The sequence below is a fragment of the Lithobates pipiens genome, unplaced genomic scaffold (assembly GCF_037356315.1).
Source record: "Lithobates pipiens isolate NorthernLeopardFrog02 unplaced genomic scaffold, aLitPip1_a1.2 Scaffold_126, whole genome shotgun sequence".
NCBI lineage: Eukaryota > Metazoa > Chordata > Amphibia > Anura > Ranidae > Lithobates > Lithobates pipiens.
The window spans coordinates 241561-262499 of record NW_027507714.1 but is presented as its reverse complement, the minus strand read 5'-3'; the positions used below and the strand labels follow the sequence as shown (position 1 = coordinate 262499).

General features: G+C 51.2%; 1 long non-coding RNA gene across 6 annotated transcripts; it reads right to left on the bottom strand.

Annotated features, from left to right (window-relative positions):
• Positions 1 to 1240: 1240 nt before the first annotated feature.
• On the bottom strand, positions 1241 to 19198 carry LOC143973868 (uncharacterized). 6 transcript variants are annotated; one of them, XR_013272123.1, is made up of 4 exons: positions 19178 to 19198; positions 10562 to 10718; positions 7926 to 8036; positions 1241 to 1616 (listed from the first exon to the last, which is right to left on the bottom strand). It is a non-coding gene; the product is annotated as an uncharacterized LOC143973868 (long non-coding RNA). The 6 variants fall into 6 exon arrangements; XR_013272126.1 differs by having other exon boundaries at positions 19161 to 19181; XR_013272124.1 differs by lacking the exon at positions 19178 to 19198 and adding an exon at positions 18687 to 18707.
• Positions 19199 to 20939: the final 1741 nt, after the last annotated feature.

The following is a 20939-nucleotide window of genomic DNA, read 5'->3' as shown; positions in this document are numbered from 1 at the left end:
GTGATATGACTAGGGCTGAAACAACTTATTGACAACTAATCGATTATGAAATTAATCGATTACTATTTTCATAATCAGTTAATCGGCCAGTAACATAATGGGGTTTAAAAAAATAATAATAATAATTAGCCCTTTATAGTACAAAAAGAGAAAATAATCACCACTGTAAATATTACTCTCACTGTTCTACAGTAAAAAAATGACCCCCTTATAGTGGTGATTATCTGCTTTTTTTTGTACTATAAAGGGCTAATTTTAGTTTTTTTACCCCCGTTATGTTACTAAACTTAGTCTTAGGCCTGGTTCACATCTCTGTGTTTATTGGTACTTTTTGCAGAAATGCACTGCAGTTCATTTCCATGGTTTCCTATGGGACACGTTCACATCTGAAAGGGTCGGGGACTTTTAACACAAAATGGTGCTTTATTGGTTCAATATACTTCAATGGAGAAGCTGCAGAAAAGCGTGCAATGCGTTTCTGTAGCAATTTGTTTTTTTTTGGGCAGATTAAAAAACAAATGAAAAAATGCAAATTGCAGTAAAATCACGTGAGCAAAAATCAAAACGCACAGCAAAAAGCGATGAAAAGCAAACTGCATAGGTGTGAACCGAGCTTTATGCTGACCACACCGATCGAGTTTCAGATGAAGAATCTTTGTACATTCGCTGAACAGAAGAATTTTTTTTGAAATTTTCACTTGTTTTTAACATTCTGTTTTTAAAATGAATCGAATTTCTGAACGAAAACCACATACATTGTCTGAAAATTCCTTTGACTAAGAAGTTTTCTATTTCCAAATTTTCCCATCGCTGTGGTTGAAAATGAACGTCAATTTGACCCACTTTTTTTATTTATTTATTTATTTTTTTAAGGTTATTAACCGATGGAAACAATAATCGGCCAACTAATGGATTATGGAAATAATGGTTAGTTGCAGCCCTAGCCTTATGTATATAATGTAATATGGTCAACATTCTTATAGGAGGGGTCAGGCACAGTGAGGACTTCATGAGCCGCCTACTTCTCCTTCAACGTCCAATCAGCAGGAGCTTAGCTGCACCGGAGGTCACGGACCTGGCTATGCTGTCTGGATTTGGATCACATGACTGGCTGAACAGAATTGAAAATCTTTTTGCAGATAAACCAGTTCACACATCTACGTATTTCAACTGTGGATTTAGCCGTATGCCTAAATTCAGCTTTAAAAGAAGAAGAAGATTGAAAAGTAACAAACAGTCATTTCCTTATAGTTGGATTTGTCATTTTATTAAAAAACAAAACAAAGAAGCCGTGTTCAGTTGACTGTCCATCCCACGTCAGCGTTTTCTTCTCTAGACAGGCGAGGGCCACATAAAGCCTTTTACACCACAAGTGTCATGATAGGAACTATGCACCACAGTCAAAGTGATGCAGCTTAACTGCAGTGATAATAAACCATGAAGACAAAAATATAGAGATTTGTAGAAAAAAAAAAAAAATAATTCTGTTCCAAATTTCTTGTGTTTGATGGGAGGTGGCAGCTGTGCCTGAATGTCACTGAGCGTTCTCTCCACCAGAACCAACTCGCCGTTATCCACCAATCCATGAACAGCAATGGCTGCCAGGAGGGCGGAGCCTCACCGAGAAAGAAGGAAAAAGGGAAATGATTAGATTGGGATTTTCATTTCTGTATATTAGGAATAGGCAGTAATCACATTTACTAAAAATCATTCAGAATGCGCTGTGCAGTTCTGGTGACCGAAAAAAAAAATAAGATAAAGATATAAAGTTATAATGGAATGAGTCCAGAGACCGGCAACAAAATAAAAAAAATATCAGGAGAGACTGGAGGAACTTTAGTGCTCACATCATTTGTAATAAAAACATCTTTCCCATTCTGAAGCTTCCCTCCAACCACTTTGCATATTATTTTATGTATACTGTGATTCTGTACTTGGCAAATATGCTGCAGAAATCTCCCTCCACTGTGGGCAGCTGAAGCTGCTGCCTGTTCACTTCCTGGATTTACACAGAGGCACACCTCCAGCTCTGCAGCTCTCATTGGCCCTCTTATGACTCATCCCCCTCCCTTCCTGGCAAACTCTCACAAGAGTGAGAGAGAGCTGTGCATGATGTGATAAGCCTAGGCTAATGACCAGGGAAGACACAGGAAGTGGGCTGTAGAAGGGATTTACTGGTAGAAAAAATGTTCTACTATTTAAAGTTAAAACAACAAGGGCAGAAAATGTAATTGATGGAGAGTTGAAAAAATGAATGAAGGTCCACTTTACAACCCTTGAGGACACAGTAACACATACTGAACTTGGTGTTGAGTTCTTCACTTTCAGGTCATCACAGAGGACAAGGGGGCACTCTTTATGTCTGGAGGAAAAGGGGTTACACCACTTGCCTACCGGGCACTTTCACCCCCTTCCTGCCCAGGCCAATTTCCAGCTTTCAGCGTTGTTGCACTTTGAATGCCAATTGCGCGGTCATGCAACACTGTACCCAAACTACATTATTATCATTTTTTGGAGACAGTATGGAGGGGAATGTGGACTGAGGCTACTGTGGACCTTCACGGTACCGCACAAAGCCTTGGCATACAAAAGTGTAAGTATATATTTTTTTTATCCCAAAAACATCTTAAAACATACATATATCATAAAAAAGACAAAAGGAAATTTGTCTTTCAAGAGGAATTCCCTTAAAAAATAAAATACTGCAGCTAAATCAGACACTTACCTGTCCCACGGTCCAGCGATGCGGGGAATGAAGCTCTGCTTGTCACCCCCCCCGGCATTCTAACTGTGTGTAATTCTAACTGCATGCGCAGTCATCTGGGACCTGTCACGTGTCCCAGATGACTGACAGGAGGGAGGAGGTGGAGCGGAGCACCACTTTAACATTAGGTTGTATAAAAGCACAGATGGGGTGACACTAGGAAATAATCATTGTCAGTAGGTATATACCATCTGCGTGTGACCGCTCATAGGAGATGACAAGCACCGGTGTAGAGAATGTCACACCACCGATTGATAGGGTTGCCACCTTTTCTTCAAGCCAAACCTGAACACTTTCACGGCGCACAGCAATTTTTTTGTAGTACACGCTATAGGATTGTAAAATACCTGGGACACCTTTTGGGTTACCCAAAGAGAGTAGTAATGAGGTGTTCCATGGTGAACAGTGGCTGTGGCCAAATTGCATTAAGAGCGAGGGGGGACTTAAAGGCACATGGTTAAATAAGACAAAAGCATTTGTGTACCCATAAAATATGATTCGATTAATAAAAGAAATGTCAGTTAAAATATGATACTAGCCTACCTTAAAAGTGGACACTGTCAGTCGGTAGGGCAGAGAGAGGACGGTGTCGGTAGGGCAGAGAGAGGACGGTGTCGGTAGGGCAGAGAGAGGACGGTGTCGGTAGGGCAGAGAGAGGACGGTGTCGGTAGGGCAGAGAGAGGACGGTGTCGGTAGGGCAGAGGGAGGACGGTGTCGGTAGGGCAGAGGGAGGACGGTGTCGGTAGGGCAGAGGGAGGACGGTGTCGGTAGGGCAGAGGGAGGACGGTGTCGGTAGGGCAGAGGGAGGACGGTGTCGGTAGGGCAGAGGGAGGACGGTGTCGGTAGGGCAGAGAGAGGACGGTGTCGGTAGGGCAGAGAGAGGACGGTGTTGGTAGGGCAGAGAGAGGACGGTGTCGGTAGGGGCAGAGGACGGTGTCGGTGGGACAGAGGACGGTGTCGGTGGGGCAGAGGACGGTGTCGGTGGGGCAGAGGACGGTGTCGGTGGGGCAGAGGACGGTGTCGGTGGGGCAGAGGACGGTGTCGGTAGGGCAGAGGACGGTGTCGGTAGGGCAGAGGACGGTGTCGGTAGGGCAGAGGGAGGACGGTGTCGGTAGGGCAGAGGGAGGACGGTGTCGGTAGGGCAGAGGGAGGACGGTGTCGGTAGGGCAGAGGGAGGACGGTGTCGGTAGGGCAGAGGGAGGACGGTGTCGGTAGGGCAGAGGGAGGACGGTGTCGGTAGGGCAGAGGGAGGACGGTGTCATTAGAGTAGTGGAAACTAACACATTAAATATCAGACTGTGCCTGTGCCCCCCCCAATGGAGATCTCGATTACAAAAAAAAAAACCTTACCTTCCAGGAGCCGCTGCAAAGATGTGTGTGTGTGAACCTGTTAGGGGGCGGAGTCTGTAATACAATGTTTTATCCTGCAAAAGCATCCCTAGTAGCTAGGATACCAGTCTAGTGGCCCTCCATTCACTGTCTCTGGCGGCATTGGTGGCTGGGAGGGAGAGAGAGCACACAGACAGTGCAGTGTGACCCAGCTGCAGGACAGAGGAGGGGGGTGGCTGACAGAGGAGGGGGGGGGGCTGGCAGAGGAGGGGGGGGCTGGCAGAGGAGGGGGGGGGCTTGGTGCTGGGGGAAGAGAGCAAACAGTGAGCTGCAGCATTCAGGATTCAGCCACGGTGAGAGGGACCAGACCAGGTCCCACTCACCACTGTCATCATTCACCAGTGGCAGTGAAACTGCCAAAAATCATTAGCCCTACTGAAGCAGGGGAAAGAGGGGGGCCGGGGGAGCGTGCTGCTGGCGGGAGAGGCTGCATTTGCCGATCGGTATTGACACACTGAAGAGGGAAGAGGTGGATGGAGGGGAATGCTCACCAGTGAATCCACACAGGACAGGAGCCGTAGAGAGGGGCAGGTGATGTTGGAGAGTGTGTATCATTATCCAGCAACAGGAGGGGGGCGCGCTGCTGCCGGGACACGGGACGGAGTGCAGTAAACTAAAGCGGGGGGGGCTATGCTGCTGGTGGGTGGAGGTATGAACACCCACTTCCCACACTCGCTGGAGCCTATGCTGCTGTGTCCGGGTTTCAGGAGGAGAGAAACCCGGGCATAGCTGTCAAAACCCAGACTGCCCGGGTCATTCCCGTACAGATGGCAACCCTACCGATTGAAGCAGTATGGCACATGTGACCACCTCTTTACCCAAAAGCAGTGCATTTATCTCCTCTTCCACCACAACTCACAGTGCCACTAAACAGACACAACAAGTGCTTTAAGAAGACGTCTCTTTTTGCAGCTATCCAAGACTTCATTAAAGTGCTTGTAAAGCTACTTTGTGTACTTTATAGATCCCCTTTGTTCCATGAGGTTATGTGCCCCAGTGTATGTTCTATATAAAAAATATATTGCTGTATAACTTATTTCAGCGCTCACGTGACTGCCCGTCGCTCTCCTCTCCCAATCTGAGAAGTACAGTGGGATTGGCTGAGAATCCCTTGATGACCTCTGAAATAAGTTATACAGCAACATATTTTATCAGCAGGAGGGAAGGGGCGGCACTGTCATGAGATGACAGGCGGGGAGGGATGGGGGAGGGGAGGACACAGGAGAGCTGCGAATGACGGAGGCACATAAACTGACCGCGGTGTCAGGGCAGCCATGATAAGCCATGGTCAGTTTACAGAGGGGAGAGTATAGCCAGGCAGGATCAGCCAGGTATGTTAAAGCGGGAGTTCCGACTTTTCTTTTAAAGTCAGCAGCTACAAATACTGCAGCTGCTGGGTTTTAAAATATGGACACTTACCCCTCCAGCGCGCCCGCGATGTTGGCACCCGAAGCCAATCTGTCGGTTGGCTCTCAGGTGATGCCGCCACCATCTTCGGTGTGGGAATCAGGAAGAGAAGCCTTGCGGCGTCACTTCCCGGTTCCCTATTGTGCATGCGCGAGTCGCGTTGCGCAATAAGGAAGGTCTCTGCTGTCTCTGGGATCCACGTGTTTCCCAGCAGACAGCGGGGGCCCTGTAGAAAGTGGCATAAATACCCACGGATTCTGCGCCTATCTATGCCCGGAAGTGGGTGCAGATACCTGTATTATACAGCTATCTGTACCCCTCTCCCCACTGAAAGGTGCCAATTGTGGGACCGGGGGGGGTTCTGAGGAGCGGACGTTCCACTTTAGGGTGGAACTCCGCTTTAAGTGATAGAAGGGACCAAATTACACAGAAGAAGCACTGTGCTGTTCATGCTTTTTTTTTTTCTAACCCTTCTCCACTCTACCTGAATCCCCCCCCCAAAAAAAGGAAGAAGAACATTATCATAATTCATAATAATAATCCATCATAATTCACCTAGAAGTTTCGTCTCTCAGCAATCCATAATATAGATCTTTGGCTCTTCCTGCCACACCATTACTATACACCAGTCATCACTAAATAGCAGCCTGTGGTCCGGATCCAGCCAGTGTTCCACCCGGACCTGCGGTCATACCATTTAGGAGACACTTCTTTTCCTCAGCCTCTACTGTTGTTATTCTAATAGCAGGGCGGAGAGCAGTAGATTGGAGTAGAATGGAGTAGAATGGAGTGTGGTAGCGGAGCCGCCAGGGACTAACTTTTAAAGATAACTAGCAGGTGATTGGATGCAGGGATGTCCTAGCAGCCAATCACCTGCTGGTTAATACAAAAGGTTAACCCTGTCAGCTCCGGCTACCACACTCCGATCAATGCTGTGCCTCCCACAATCGATAGAGAAATGTTCAGCCTCTTCTCTCTGCTTGTTCTAAGGTATGAAAGTGAAGGTGGGGGGGGGCACAAAGGACACTATTCTGGGTGTGTGATGTGTGTGTGATGTGTGTGTGTGGTGTGATGTGTGTGTGGTGTGTAATGTGGATGTGTGTGGTGTGTGATGTGTGTGTGTGATGTGTATGTGATGTGTGTGTGTGATGTGTATGTGATGTGTGTGTGTGATGTGTGATGTGTATGTGATGTGTGGTGTGTGTGTGATGTGTGTGTGATGTGTGTGTGATGTGTGTGTGTGATGTGTATGTGATGTGTGTGTGTGATGTGTGATGTGTATGTGATGTGTGGTGTGTGTGTGATGTGTGTGTGATGTGTGATGTGTGGTGTGTGTGTGTGTGATGTGTGTGTGTATGATGTGTATGTGATGTGTGGTGTGTGTGATGTGTGTGTGATGTGTGGTGTGTGTGTGATGTGTGTGTGATGTGTGTGTGATGTGAATTGAGTTGCCATCTCATCCTTTTAAAACTAAACACATTAATTCACACGGATTCTGTGGCTGATTAATGTGATATTTAAACTCACTTGGTGCCTTACCTATATTAAATGAGCCTCAGAACCTGTGTATATAATAGGCACTTGGCTTTAAAGGGATGAGGTGGCCCCCTACATGTGAAGGAGGGCAGTGTTTGGGGGGGGGGTTCGGTGGAGGTGAAGAGGACAGAGCACACTGCTCTCATCTATACACACAAGCTATGGATTCTCCTCATTATGCCTTGGTCTGCCTTCCATTTGTCCTCAAGGTCTACGTGGGTTACTTTACCACAGCCACAAGGACAGAAATTTCCCAGTGTACCCCGCACCCAAAGAACTGAACTATACATTTTTTGCATCTACTCCTGAGGAAGGGGAGACCAATCCACGAAACGCGTAGAGTTATAGGATGCCGAGATATTTGTGGATGGCTTTGAATTTTACACTTATGTATTTCCATCTGCTAAAATCCCGTATTTGTATAAAAACATCCTGTATATAAACACCAACAATGTTTTATGAATTTACAATGTTTATTATGACGACTTACATTGCTAAAGGAAAATTGCTGCAAATAACCATTTTTTTTCTGTGCTTTTACCTGCAATTTTTTTTTAACTTGCCAACAGGATGTCTAAGCTGAAGCACAACCAAAAGCTTTTAGCAGCAGTTTAGCAACATGAGTTCCATTGCTGGCTAGCAGAGCTGAGTTTTCCTATGAGCTGGCAATGGCCCTTCCTCTGTATTGCTAGTTATTTGCCTTTTAGCTCCATCCCCTCAGAGATCTGAATGCTAAAGCCCAATGTGTATTACTTCTCACCAGTGTGAGCTGCTGTGCTGAGATGCTAAATGCATGCACGGCATCAGCGGAAATGAAAGGAGGTCCTACCTGATATTTGCTGCTTATTGTAAAAGCATGTGCATGGCTCCTCCGCGCATTCACCGAGAGCTGCTTCAGGGTCCTCTGCTTGACCAGAACGGTCTTATCATCTGCAAGAGGCTGTGAGAAGAACAAAGACCACAAGACAATAAGTGGGACCACTATAAAGGATGGACAGAAAAATAGAAAATTCCACTACATATTATAGGTTATGACACAGAAACACATAACATTCAACGCAATATGTACTGGAATTTACATTTCTAACTCCTTACATAATGACGTTTTTTTTTATAATCACTTATAGATGGCAAGTCCTTGCCTATCACCTTAAGTAGAGCCTATACATATGCCCTTCATCTACTTACAGCATATTTCCACCCTAAAGTGGAACTTCCACTCATCGGATTCCCCACCCCCCTCCGCTGCCGCAATTGGCACCTTTCAGGGGGGAGGGGGTGCAGATACCTGTATAATCCAGGTATCTGTCCCCACTTCCAGGAATAGCTAGCCACAGATGCCCCCCCCCCCCCGTTGTGTTCTGGGAAACACACAGTTCCCGGGACACAACGGGGACCAGTGAAGATGCGCAGTGCCACTCACACAGGAGGGAACTGGGCAGTGAAGCCGCAATGCTTCACTTCCCGATTCTCTTATATTATCTTTACTATTAACAAGTCTATGGTGTTTAAAGCGGAGTTCCACTTAAAAAAAAGAAAAGAAAAAAAAAGTCAGCAGCTACTAACACGGCAGCTGCTGACTTTTAATAATCGGACACTTACCTGTCCCAGGGTCCAGCGATGCACCCCCTCCTCTTTCTGTTGGGGTACCCCAAGGTTCCGTCCTTGGGCCCCTCCTATTCTCGCTCTATGCCTCTTCCCTGGGCCACCTGATAACCTCCCATGGCTTCCAATACCACCTCTATGCCGACGACACCCAGATCTATCTCTCCACTCCTCACCCCCCTCCGCCTCCTCAACTCGCCCCCCCCCTCCGCCTCCTCAACTCGCCCCCCCCTCCGCCTCCTCAACTCGCCCCTCCCCTCCGCCTCCTCAACTCGCCCCCCCCTCCGCCTCCTCAACTCGCCCCCCCCCTCCGCCTCCTCAACTCGCCCTCCCCCCCTCCGCCTCCTCAACTCGCCCCCCCCCTCCGCCTCCTCAACTCGCCCCCCCCCTCCTCCTCCTCAACTCGCCCCCCCCCTCCTCCGCCTCAACTCGCCCCCCCCTCCTCAACTCGCCCCCCCCTCCGCCTCCTCAACTCGCCCCCCCCTCCGCCTCCTCAACTCGCCCCCCCCTCCGCCTCCTCAACTCGCCCCCCCCCCCCTCCGCCTCCTCAACTCGCCCCCCCCTCCGCCTCCTCAACTCGCCCCCCCCCTCCGCCTCCTCAACTTGCCCCCCCCCCTCCGCCTCCTCAGCTCGCCCCCCCTCCGCCTCCTCAACTCGCCCCCCCCCCTCCGCCTCCTCAACTCGCCCCCCCCTCCGCCTCCTCAACTCGCCCCCCCCCCCGCCTCCTCAACTCGGACCTTGAGGAGGAATTACTAGCGCCGCCACGGAGCAATCTATGCCTTGTCCTCGCCCCCCTCAGGCACAAGAATCACTTGCATTTGAATCCGCCCTTATGGAAGAAACTGGGCACAATTACCTACGGCCACCAGATGCCATTACAAAGGGCAGATTACCCGTGTAGCCCAGTTGTAGTGATATATGGAGAACCTACGGGCGAGTGTTCCCCTTTGTGCCTGAACTCCTCTCCCAACAACTGGAGGAAAAGAGACCCAAACTGTAGAGTAGAGCCATCTGGAGGAAGCGCAATGTAGCAGAACATACGCGCTGCTTCCAACAGCAAAATGAGTATGTCAAGGCAGAGTTCCAGCACCTATCCCGCTTCTACAACATAGGAAGGCAGATCATCATCAACCAGATGGAAATAGTTAAGCTTGATGGTTGATTGTCAGTCATCGCCGAGTTCTAACCATATACCTGCCAGACCCCGACTTCTAATGTTTGAGAAGTGTTCATTGTATTTTCTTATGCCAGTTTGACACACTGCACTGTTTCATCCTGTATAAGGTTCGGCTGCACTTTGTCATTTCTATCTGTAAAATGTGTAATCTTGGGGTGTGTTATGCAGCCAGGACAGCTTGTGTTTTAGGGGGGAGGTGGAGTTTCATGCTTCCCCAGCCGGGAGGGTTAGTGTTGAAGCGGTTCTTTCTGGGGTCCAACCCACTGGTCCTGTGCTATATAAAATGGGATGGGGGTCTGATGGAGGGGAGAGTAATGCCGTTACTGGAATACGCCCACATAAGCCACTGCCAAAGCCGGAGCATCTCTGAATAGAACTACAAAACGCCCAGACACCACTGCTGGAATCCTGCCATAATAGACTGTATCCTACGCAGGTATGCTGGGGCAGCCATCAAGCCTAAGTTAGGACTAGGGATGCTAGGAAAAGACCGTTATTGTTGTTGACTGTAATTACACCATTTTTTTTTGTAAAGTTTTGTTCTTGCCTGGTCTGAAGTTATTTAAGGGGTTTGATGCAAGTAACTGGCGCATATAGTTTTCACCTTGGGTCAGTTAAACACATTGGGGTATGAAGACAGCAGTACAAGGGTTAATGTGCTACAGAATGCAGCAGTTGCTTACCAAGGGTAATGAAGGTTTCTCTAGCAGCCTGTTTTGTGTACATGTGACAGGTGGGATAGCTTGTTCCATGAGGAGGAGTTGTTGTTGGCACTCAACTCCGTGAGTGGGCCGTCTCCTATAGCAACGGGAGCAGATCAACGGCACAGAAGTCCTCAGCCTGGGCACAGGTATGGAAAAGCAAAAGTTAAAGTGATTGTAAACCCTGGTTAAAAAAAACAAAAAACCCTGCAAGACAAAGGCATAATGAGCTAGTTACTAGGTGATTATGAATTACTTACCCGAGAACGAAGCCCCCGCAGTCGTCCTCCTCTCCCCCTCCGGCCGGCGACATCTCTCCCAGTGGTTACTTCTGGATATCGTGGCTCCGGCGCTGTTTTTGGCCAGAGCCGTGATGATGTCACTCCCGCGCATGCGCCTCAGGAGCCGAGCCATACGGGCCATTGCTTCAGTTTTCCCCAGTGCGCATGCGTGGATGTCATCGGCACATGCAGGGGACAGGGGATGTCTCCCAAGCAGTGCAGGTTTAGGAGATATCCTGGGTAGCTACAGGTAAGCCTTATTATAGGCCTTATTATAGGCTTACTTGTAGCATAAAGTTGTTGTAATGGGTTTACAACCACTGTAAGTGTGTGTGTGCGCATGGAGTCTTCGTTCGGTGCGCTGCAGGACCCCTTACTGTTACTGGGAGTGGGGTAGGGGAGATACGCTGGATAGGTGGAGAGGGCATTGGCTCTAATTGCCCCTCCTATAAATGCACAAGTGACTTTTATGGTGTTTATGAACATCAGGAGAGTAACGAAAGTCAAGTTGGCCGTGCAAGTAAAAGTACCCAATGTGATCCTATCTCCAGTGCCTAGCGTAGCCCAAAAGAACCCCTCCCCCGCCCCCCCAGGGTAGGTCTCCTATGTGACCAACACTTGGTGCTCATCGAGGAGGGGAACATGGAGGAAGTGTCACCCTTCAAGAATGACATCAGTGTTTTTTCTTTTGCTCTCATGCTTTCAAGGGTAGAGGAGAGATGTGAGCGCAGATGTCTCCATAAAGAGGACCTGTCACCCTATATTGCTATCACAAGGAATTGTTTGTAATAGAAATAAAAGTGATAAAAGATGAAAGGGACAGAGCAAAGAGACACTTTTTTATCCAGGTTGTAGAGCGGCAGAATGGCACGGCTGGGTGAAACGTTATGTAACGAGGCTTCCCCCTGTGGCCGCTAGGGGTGCGCGCACGCCGCCTGCTCGCCTATGGTGCCTATGCGAGTGCCCAGCGGTCGTGATCACCGCCAGGCTCCCGCGATCACTCGGGGCACGCGGAAAACCGGGGTCTGTGTGTGTACGTTTCCGATTCTCTGAGCGGAGAAGTGACAGATCGTCTGTCAGAGTATGAAAAGCGATCTCTTACCCTTCACAGTACCCTCCCTCTTCAGTTAGAACACACACTAGGGAACATAATTAACCCCTTCATCGCCCCCTAGTGTTAACCCCTTCCCTGTTAGTGACATTTTTACAGTAACCAATGCATTTGTATAGCACCGATTGCTGTAAAAATGCCAATGGTCCCAAAATTGTCCGCCGTGTCCGCCATAATGTCGCAGTCCCGATAAAAATCGCAGATCATTACTAGTAAAAAAACAAATGCCATAAACTATCCCCTATTTTGCAGGCTCTATAATTTTTGTGCAAACCAATCGATATGCGCTTATTGCGATTTTTTTTTGCCAAAAATATGTGATCCTAAACTGAGGAAAAAAAATCATTTTTTATATATTTTTGGGGGATATGTATTATAGCAAAAAGTTAAAAATATTTTTTTTTTTTCAAAATTGTCACTCTTCTTTTGTTTATAGCACAAAAAGTTAAAAAACGCAGAGATGATCAAATACCACCAAAAGAAAACTCTATTTGAGGAAAAAAAAGAGGTGAATTTTGTTTTGTCAGTTATAGCAAGAGAAACAATTCTCCTGTGTTTGTCGCCATTCCATGTGCAGACGGAAGATTAAGGCTCGGATTCCACTAGTGCGACTTATCATGTGACCTGGGACTGCAAAGTCACATGACAAGTCATTCCCCATGATTTCCAATGAGTACCGTTCATATCTCTGCCACTTCACAATAGTCCTTTGTAGTAGTACTTTGGTAGCGCTTTGATGCGACTTGAGGTCCAGAGACATCAAGAATACACAGGCGAGTTCAAGTCGCGGCAAAATTGTGTGACTTTGGGGTTGCAATAGTGTCCGGCGTCCGTTTACTCAGCGTGACGTCATCTTTTATATTTTACCAAAAACATGAGGTATATTCTGTGTGTTATTGCATTATTATTCATTAAAGTGAATTTTTATCCACCATTTTATTCTCCAGCGCCTCTGCTAGAAATATAAACATATATAGTTTGGTGTTCTAAGTAATCGTCTAAAATGAAATGGAGAAATGGAAGAGGGAGACTTTGTGTTCATTATTATCTGATAGATGGAAGTTGGAGGAGGAGAATCCATGGAGAATATTCATCCACGTGGGATATCATTGTATCGCTCTCAGTAATATTTCTATATTTCTAGTATTTCCCCCGGAGGGACTGTAGGGGGCGCAGTGTTGATCACAGTGCGCTGTGTGAGAAGCCGCGCAGGAAAAGCACATTCAGTGCACTCCGTACTATATAGAGGGAAACACGGACTATTAATAAAACAGCGGATCCCCGGCAGTAAGAGCCGCCAAAATCAGCTCCTTCTACGCATTCCGTGAATTCCCACCCGACGCATGCGCGGGAGAAGCCGCAAAAATCCCGATAGAACTGCGCTGCGTCAACTTCCGGGCTGGCGCATGCGCGGGAGAAGCCACAAAAATCCAGATCGAACTGCACTGCGTCAACTTCCGGGCCGGAAGTTGACGCATGCGCGGAAGATGCCGCAAAAATACAGATCAAGCTGCACATGCGTCAAATTCCGGGCAGCCCCATGCGCAGTAAAAATCCCCCCATAATACCCCCGATCTACAATCCCCCCCCCACATCATCTTGGAGGAAGGAAATGTTCAGAGAAATCCCATCTGTAGGACATGTGGGGTGACGCATACATGGCCCCACCCCCTGTGGGGTGACGCATACATGGCCCCGCCCCCTGTGGGGTGACTAGGGTTGCCACCTTTTCTTCAAGCCAAACCCGAACATTTTAGTGGTGCACGGCCCTGCGCTTGCTTAACTCAACCCATTCACCTGAATGGGGCTGCGCTATAACTGTGTGCAATGCACATGGCTACAGCACAATGGCAGGGGGTTTTAGGGATTTAAAACAGGTGATGAGGAGGCAACATAACTCTTCTTCACCACCTGTCAAATACCTTCCGCTATGGATCACTCTTCAGAGTGCTTTATGACTCCGTTTACACTTGTGGTTGGGGGTAAAATTTTGAGGTTGAGCTGTGTTTTAACTGCTCCCAACCATTCCCCTTCAGCTGAAAATGCAGCAGAGGGGGATGTATACCCGCCGGCTGCCACAGACAAAATGTTTTGCATCAAAGTGCGGCAGAACATGTCTGCACTGTCTGGATCAGTGAGCAGTATTGCCTGCCAAATGAGGACCATTCAAGTGAATGGGGACTTCCCGCTTCCATGTGCAATGCATTCAATTGCGTGGCGATGCTGTGGGGTTTAAACAGGTGGCGAGGAGGTGATATAACGCCTCCTCCCTGCCAAATGCCATCTGAAGAACAATACAAATGTGGATTGCTCTTCAGAGGGCACCACATATGCAAATGAGCCATAAGGCTGTTCAGCCATTCCAGTATATTCTGTGGAATCAGCTGGCGGCCAGGGGAAGGAACAGGACTGTTTAACCCCTGGGCTTAAGCACTTACCTTCTATTTCTCTGCACTGTTCCATGTTTATCAGGCGCCAGTGGTCTAATGCTTGTGAACCGGTTCAGACACCCCAAATCAAAGCCAACACACATGGGTGTATGATTTTATATATATATATATATATATATATATATATATATATATAGCTAGCAGAGTGACAGGGTGGAGGGGGGCAGGCAGAATGACATGGAGGGGGCAGGCAGAGTGACATGGAGAGGGCAGGCAGAGTGACATGGAGAGGGCAGGCAGAGTGACATGGAGAGGGCAGGCAGAGTGACATGGAGAGGGCAGGCAGAGTGACATGGAGGGGGGCAGGCAGAGTGACATGGAGGGGGGCAGGCAGAGTGACGTGGAGGGGGGCAGGCAGAGTGACGTGGAGGGGGGCAGGCAGAGTGACGTGGAGGGGGGCAGGCAGAGTGACGTGGAGGGGGGCAGGCAGAGTGACGTGGAGGGGGGCAGGCAGAGTGACGTGGAGGGGGGCAGGCAGAGTGACGTGGAGGGGGGCAGGCAGAGTGACGTGGAGGGGGGCAGGCAGAGTGACGTGGAGGGGGGCAGGCAGAGTGACGTGGAGGGGGGCAGGCAGAGTGACGTGGAGGGGGCAGGCAGAGTGACGTGGAGGGGGGCAGGCAGAGTGACGTGGAGGGGGACAGGCAGAGTGACGTGGAGGGGGACAGGCAGAGTGACGTGGAGGGGGACAGGCAGAGTGACGTGGAGGGGGACAGGCAGAGTGACGTGGAGGGGGACAGGCAGAGTGACGTGGAGGGGGACAGGCAGAGTGACGTGGAGGGGGACAGGCAGAGTGACGTGGAGGGGGACAGGCAGAGTGACGTGGAGGGGGCAGGCAGAGTGACGTGGAGGGGGACAGGCAGAGTGACGTGGAGGGGGACAGGCAGAGTGACGTGGAGGGGGACAGGCAGAGTGACGTGGAGGGGGACAGGCAGAGTGACATGGAGGGGGACAGGCAGAGTGACATGGAGGGGGACAGGCAGAGTGACATGGAGGGGGACAGGCAGAGTGACAGGGAGGGGGAGAGGGACAGGGAGAGGGACAGGCAGAGTGACATGGAGGGGGACAGGCAGAGTGACATGGAGGGGGACAGGCAGAGTGACATGGAGGGGGACAGGCAGAGTGACATGGAGGGGGAGAGGGACAGGGAGGGGGACAGGCAGAGTGACAGGGAGGGGGACAGGCAGAGTGACGTGGAGAGGGACAGGCAGAGTGACATGGAGAGGGACAGGCAGAGTGACATGGAGAGGGACAGGCAGAGTGACATGGAGAGGGACAGGCAGAGTGACATGGAGAGGGACAGGCAGAGTGGCGTGGAGAGGGACAGGCAGAGTGGCGTGGAGAGGGACAGGCAGAGTGACGTGGAGAGGGACAGGCAGAGTGACGTGGAGAGGGACAGGCAGAGTGACGTGGAGAGGGACAGGGAGAGGGCAGGGAGGGGGCAGGTAGAGTGACATGGAGGGGGACAGGCAGAGTGACATGGAGGGGGACAGGCAGAGTGACATGGAGGGGGACAGGTAGAGTGACATGCTGGGGGACAGGTAGAGTGACATGGAGGGGGACAGGTAGAGTGACAGGGAGAGGGCAGGGAGGGGGGACAGGGAGGGGGGACAGGGAGGGGGCAGGGAGGGGGGACAGGGAGGGGGACAGGCAGAGTGACATGGAGGGGGACAGGCAGAGTGACATGGAGGGGGACAGGCAGAGTGACAGGGAGAGGGCAGGGAGGGGGACATGGAGGGGGCAGGTAGAGTGACATGGAGGGGGAGAGGGACAGGCAGAGTGACATGGAGGGGGAGAGGGACAGGCAGAGTGACATGGAGAGGGACAGGCAGAGTGACATGGAGAGGGACAGGCAGAGTGACATGGAGAGGGACAGGGAGAGGGACAGGCAGAGTGACATGGAGAGGGACAGGGAGAGGGACAGGCAGAGTGACATGGAGAGGGACAGGCAGAGTGACATGGAGGGGGACAGGCAGTGACATGGAGGGGGACAGGGATAGGGAGGGGGACAGGCAGAGTGACGTGGAGAGGGACAGGCAGAGTGACGTGGAGGGGGCAGGCAGAGTGACGTGGAGGGGGCAGGCAGAGTGACATGGAGGGGGCAGGCAGAGTGACATGGAGGGGGCAGGCAGAGTGACATGGAGGGGGCAGGCAGAGTGACATGGAGGGGGCAGGCAGAGTGACATGGAGGGGGCAGGGAGAGGGACATGGAGGGGGCAGGGAGAGGGACATGGAGGGGGCAGGGAGAGGGACATGGAGGGGCAGGTAGAGTGACATGGAGAGGGGCAGGCAGAGTGACATGGAGAGGGGCAGGCAGAGTGACAGGGAGGGGGACATGGAGAGGGACAGGCAGAGTGACAAGGAGAGGGACAGGGAGAGTGACATGGAGAGGGGCAGGCAGAGTGACATGGAGAGGGGCAGGCAGAGTGACATGGAGAGGGGCAGGCAGAGTGACATGGAGAGGGGCAGGTAGAGTGACATGGAGGGGGACAGGCAGAGTGACATGGAGAGGGGCAGGCAGAGTGACATGGAGAGGGGCAGGCAGAGTGACATGGAGAGGGGCAGGTAGAGTGACATGGAGGGGGACAGGCAGAGTGACATGGAGAGGGACAGGCAGAGTGACATGGAGAGGGGCAGGCAGAGTGACATGGAGAGGGGCAGGCAGAGTGACATGGAGAGGGGCAGGCAGAGTGACATGGAGAGGGGCAGGCAGAGTGACATGGAGGGGGCAGGTAGAGTGACATGGAGGGGGCAGGCAGAGTGACATGAAGGGGGCAGGCAGAGTGACATGGAGGGGGCAGGCAGAGTGACATGGAGGGGGCAGGTAGAGTGACATGGAGGGGGCAGGTAGAGTGACATGGAGGGGGCAGGTAGAGTGACATGGAGAGGGACAGGGAGAGTGACATGGAGGGGGCAGGTAGAGTGACATGGAGGGGGCAGGCAGAGTGACATGGAGGGGGCAGGCAGAGTGACATGGAGGGGGCAGGCAGAGTGACATGGAGGGGGCAGGCAGAGTGACATGGAGGGGACAGGCAGAGTGACATGGAGGGGACAGGCAGAGTGACATGGAGGGGACAGGCAGAGTGACATGGAGGGGACAGGCAGAGTGACATGGAGGGGGCAGGTAGAGTGACATGGAGGGGGATAGGCAGAGTGACATGGAGGGGGACAGGCAGAGTGACATGGAGGGGACAGGCAGAGTGACATGGAGGGGAGAGGCAGAGTGACATGGAGGGGGACAGGGAGAGTGACATGGAGGGGGGAGGCAGAGTGACATGGAGGGGGACAGGGAGAGTGACATGGAGGGGGCAGGTAGAGTGACATGGAGGGGGCAGGTAGAGTGACATGGAGGGGACAGGCAGAGTGACATGGAGGGGGACAGGGAGAGTGATATGGAGGGGGCAGGTAGAGTGACATGGAGGGGACAGGCAGAGTGACATGGAGGGGACAGGCAGAGTGACATGGAGGGGGCAGGTAGAGTGACATGGAGGGGGCAGGTAGAGTGACATGGAGAGGGACAGGGAGAGTGACATGGAGAGGGACAGGGAGAGTGACATGGAGAGGGACAGGGAGAGTGACATGGAGGGGGCAGGCAGAGTGACATGGAGGGGGCAGGCAGAGTGACATGGAGGGGGCAGGTAGAGTGACATGGAGGGGGCAGGTAGAGTGACATGGAGGGGGCAGGTAGAGTGACATGGAGGGGGCAGGCAGAGTGACATGGAGGGGGCAGGCAGAGTGACATGGAGGGGGCAGGCAGAGTGACATGGAGGGGGCAGGCAGAGTGACATGGAGGGGGCAGGCAGAGTGACATGGAGGGGGCAGGCAGAGTGACATGGAGGGGGCAGGCAGAGTGACATGGAGGGGGCAGGTAGAGTGACATGGAGAGGGACAGGGAGAGTGACATGGAGGGGGACAGGCAGAGTGACATGGAGGGGGACAGGGAGAGTGACATGGAGGGGACAGGTAGAGTGACATGGAGGGGACAGGTAGAGTGACATGGAGGGGGACAGGGAGAGTGACATGGAGGGGGCAGGTAGAGTGACATGGAGGGGGCAGGGAGGGGGACCGGTAGAGTGACCCCATAGTGTTTGAGGGCACAGAGGGCAAAGATTTTGAGCCACTGAGCATTACAGACCTTCCCCGGGTGACGTCCCCACCCTGTTAGCTGTACAATCCTATCATACAGTGCTCCCCTCCCCCACCCACAGAGCAAGAACCACCCCCCCCCCCCAAAGATGTAAATGCGAAGTGGGGGCGGAGTCTATCACCATGCTCTCTCTCATCGCGTCCCAGGTTGCTAGGAGACCAGACAGTTCCATGCACTGTCTATGGCTGGCATCAGCGCTGGCCGGTGGGGTAGAGAGCGCAGGCGCAGAGTCATAGACAGTGCAGTGTGTGACCCGGGCGGCTGTTGCAGGACATTGGCCACTGGAGCGGGGAAGAAGGGGGGCCGTGCTGCTGGAGAGAGAGAGGGATATCATCTTCTTCGTCTGGAGAGGGGGGGAGGGGAGTCTGCTGACGGGAGAGGAAATCTGTTCATACACTGACAGTCTGACATGACACAGGGGGGCGGTGATCTCACTGGAGCCTGGGACTCGTCTACAGAGCGGAGCTACTGCATGTCTAATGTGTCCGGATGTCGGGAGAGCACAAACCCGGGCAGATCTCCTCCGATCATCGTACAGAGAAGATTGTACGAGGAGACATGTCTACCCTCCCCCCTCTCCGATCACCTCCCATACCACTTCCGGGATCTCACCTCCACCGGAAATACATCACCGACCGGAACTTCCTGTCACCCTCAGCCGCCATTTTCCTGTAGATTTATTCTTCATCTGTAACGACATATTCGGCGCCCTTCAACCCGGAAGTTGACGAATGTGCGAGAATGCCACAAAAATTCCGATCACACTGCGCATGCGTCAACTTCCGGGACGGAAGTTGACGCATGCGCGGAAGATGCCGCAAAAAAAAATCCCGATGGCCCGGAAGTTGACGCATGCGCGAAAGATGCCGCGAAAAAAAAATCCCGATCGGCCCGGTAGTTTACGCATGCGCGGAAGATGCCGCAAAAAATCCCGATCGGCCCGGAAGTTGACGCATGCGCGGAAGATGCCGCAAAAATCCCGATCAAACTGCGCATGCGTCAACTGCCGGCCCGAATTGTCAGTTAATTAAAAAAAAAAAGCACATGATTTCATTGGCTGAGCCAAAGTCACTGTGATTGGCTGAGCCAAAGTCACTGTGATTGGCTGAGCCAAAGTCACTGTGATTTCATTGGCTGAGCCAAAGTCACTGTCACCCTATATATTCAGCGGCAGGGACAGAAGGCATCACAGAAGCTGGCTGATCTCTGAGCAGTGAGGTTGGCTTCTGCTGTCCTGAGAGATACCTTGTGATATTATTGGATTTGATTTCGGTCAATTCAATTTCATTGCAATATCTATTCTCATACATTTAAAGCGAGTTTCTTTATTCTTAATAATGAACCGATTTAAATGTAATCAGATTCTTTCTCTGAAAAACATCAAAGAGAAAGCCAGCAAAGGAAGGGCCATGGTAGGAGGTATTAATGAACAGCTTGCAGATACCCCAACCAAAAAGCCCTCCAAGCTGAAGAGGACCCGAGCGTTTGTGCGCGGCTGTTTCAGAGCCGTCGTTGGATGTTTCGGTAAAGTCAATAGACATCGCCGGAATACAGACACTGAGATTGGTAAGTGTTTTTTTTTCAAAGATTTTTTTTTTCATAATTTTTTTATTTTTAAAAAAAAAAATTTTTTTTGGGGTCACATTCCCATAGGTACATATGTTTTTTTAATATTTTTTAAATCAAGTCCTTTTTTATTACATTTTTTAGTTACAATCAACACGACATACACCAGGGCTCCACAAACCCCAGACGCCGGGTCGCCAATGCGACCAGAAATCACAACCTGGCGCCTAAGCTGCCACCAGCCCGCTCACTATTGACGCCCCAGACATGCAGAGCATTAACACTGACTGCCGTCCTCCTCCCTCCTCCGGCCGGGGTGGGCGGGACCCGGCAGCTATCAAACACCAGCCAATTGAATCTGGGTGGGCCGCTACGTGTATGTGGCCGCGCCTCTTTTCTTAAGCAGCCCAATCGTTGGCCGGTGTTTGATAGCTGCTGAGTCCCGCCCTACCCCGGCCGGGTCCCGCCCACCCCAACATATCCGCTGTAGTGTCATATTTTGCTCCCATCATAGAATGCTCCGGAAGGGACGCTGCGGCCGGAAATTTTGCACTGCGCATGCGCGATGCGTTCCAAACGCTTGCACCATGCGTTCCAGAGGATTTGCGACAATGCAGACCAGTGAAACCGTCGGATAATGTCACGGGAGTGAGGGGAGGTAATCGTGACATTAACTTTAGACAGAGCGGAGAGCGGCGGAGAGAGAGCGGGTAACTGTGGCTCAGGGAGGGGATTACCTCCCCTCACTTCTCTGACATTATCTGACGGTTTCACTGGTCTGCATTTTCGCAAATCATTTGGAATGCAT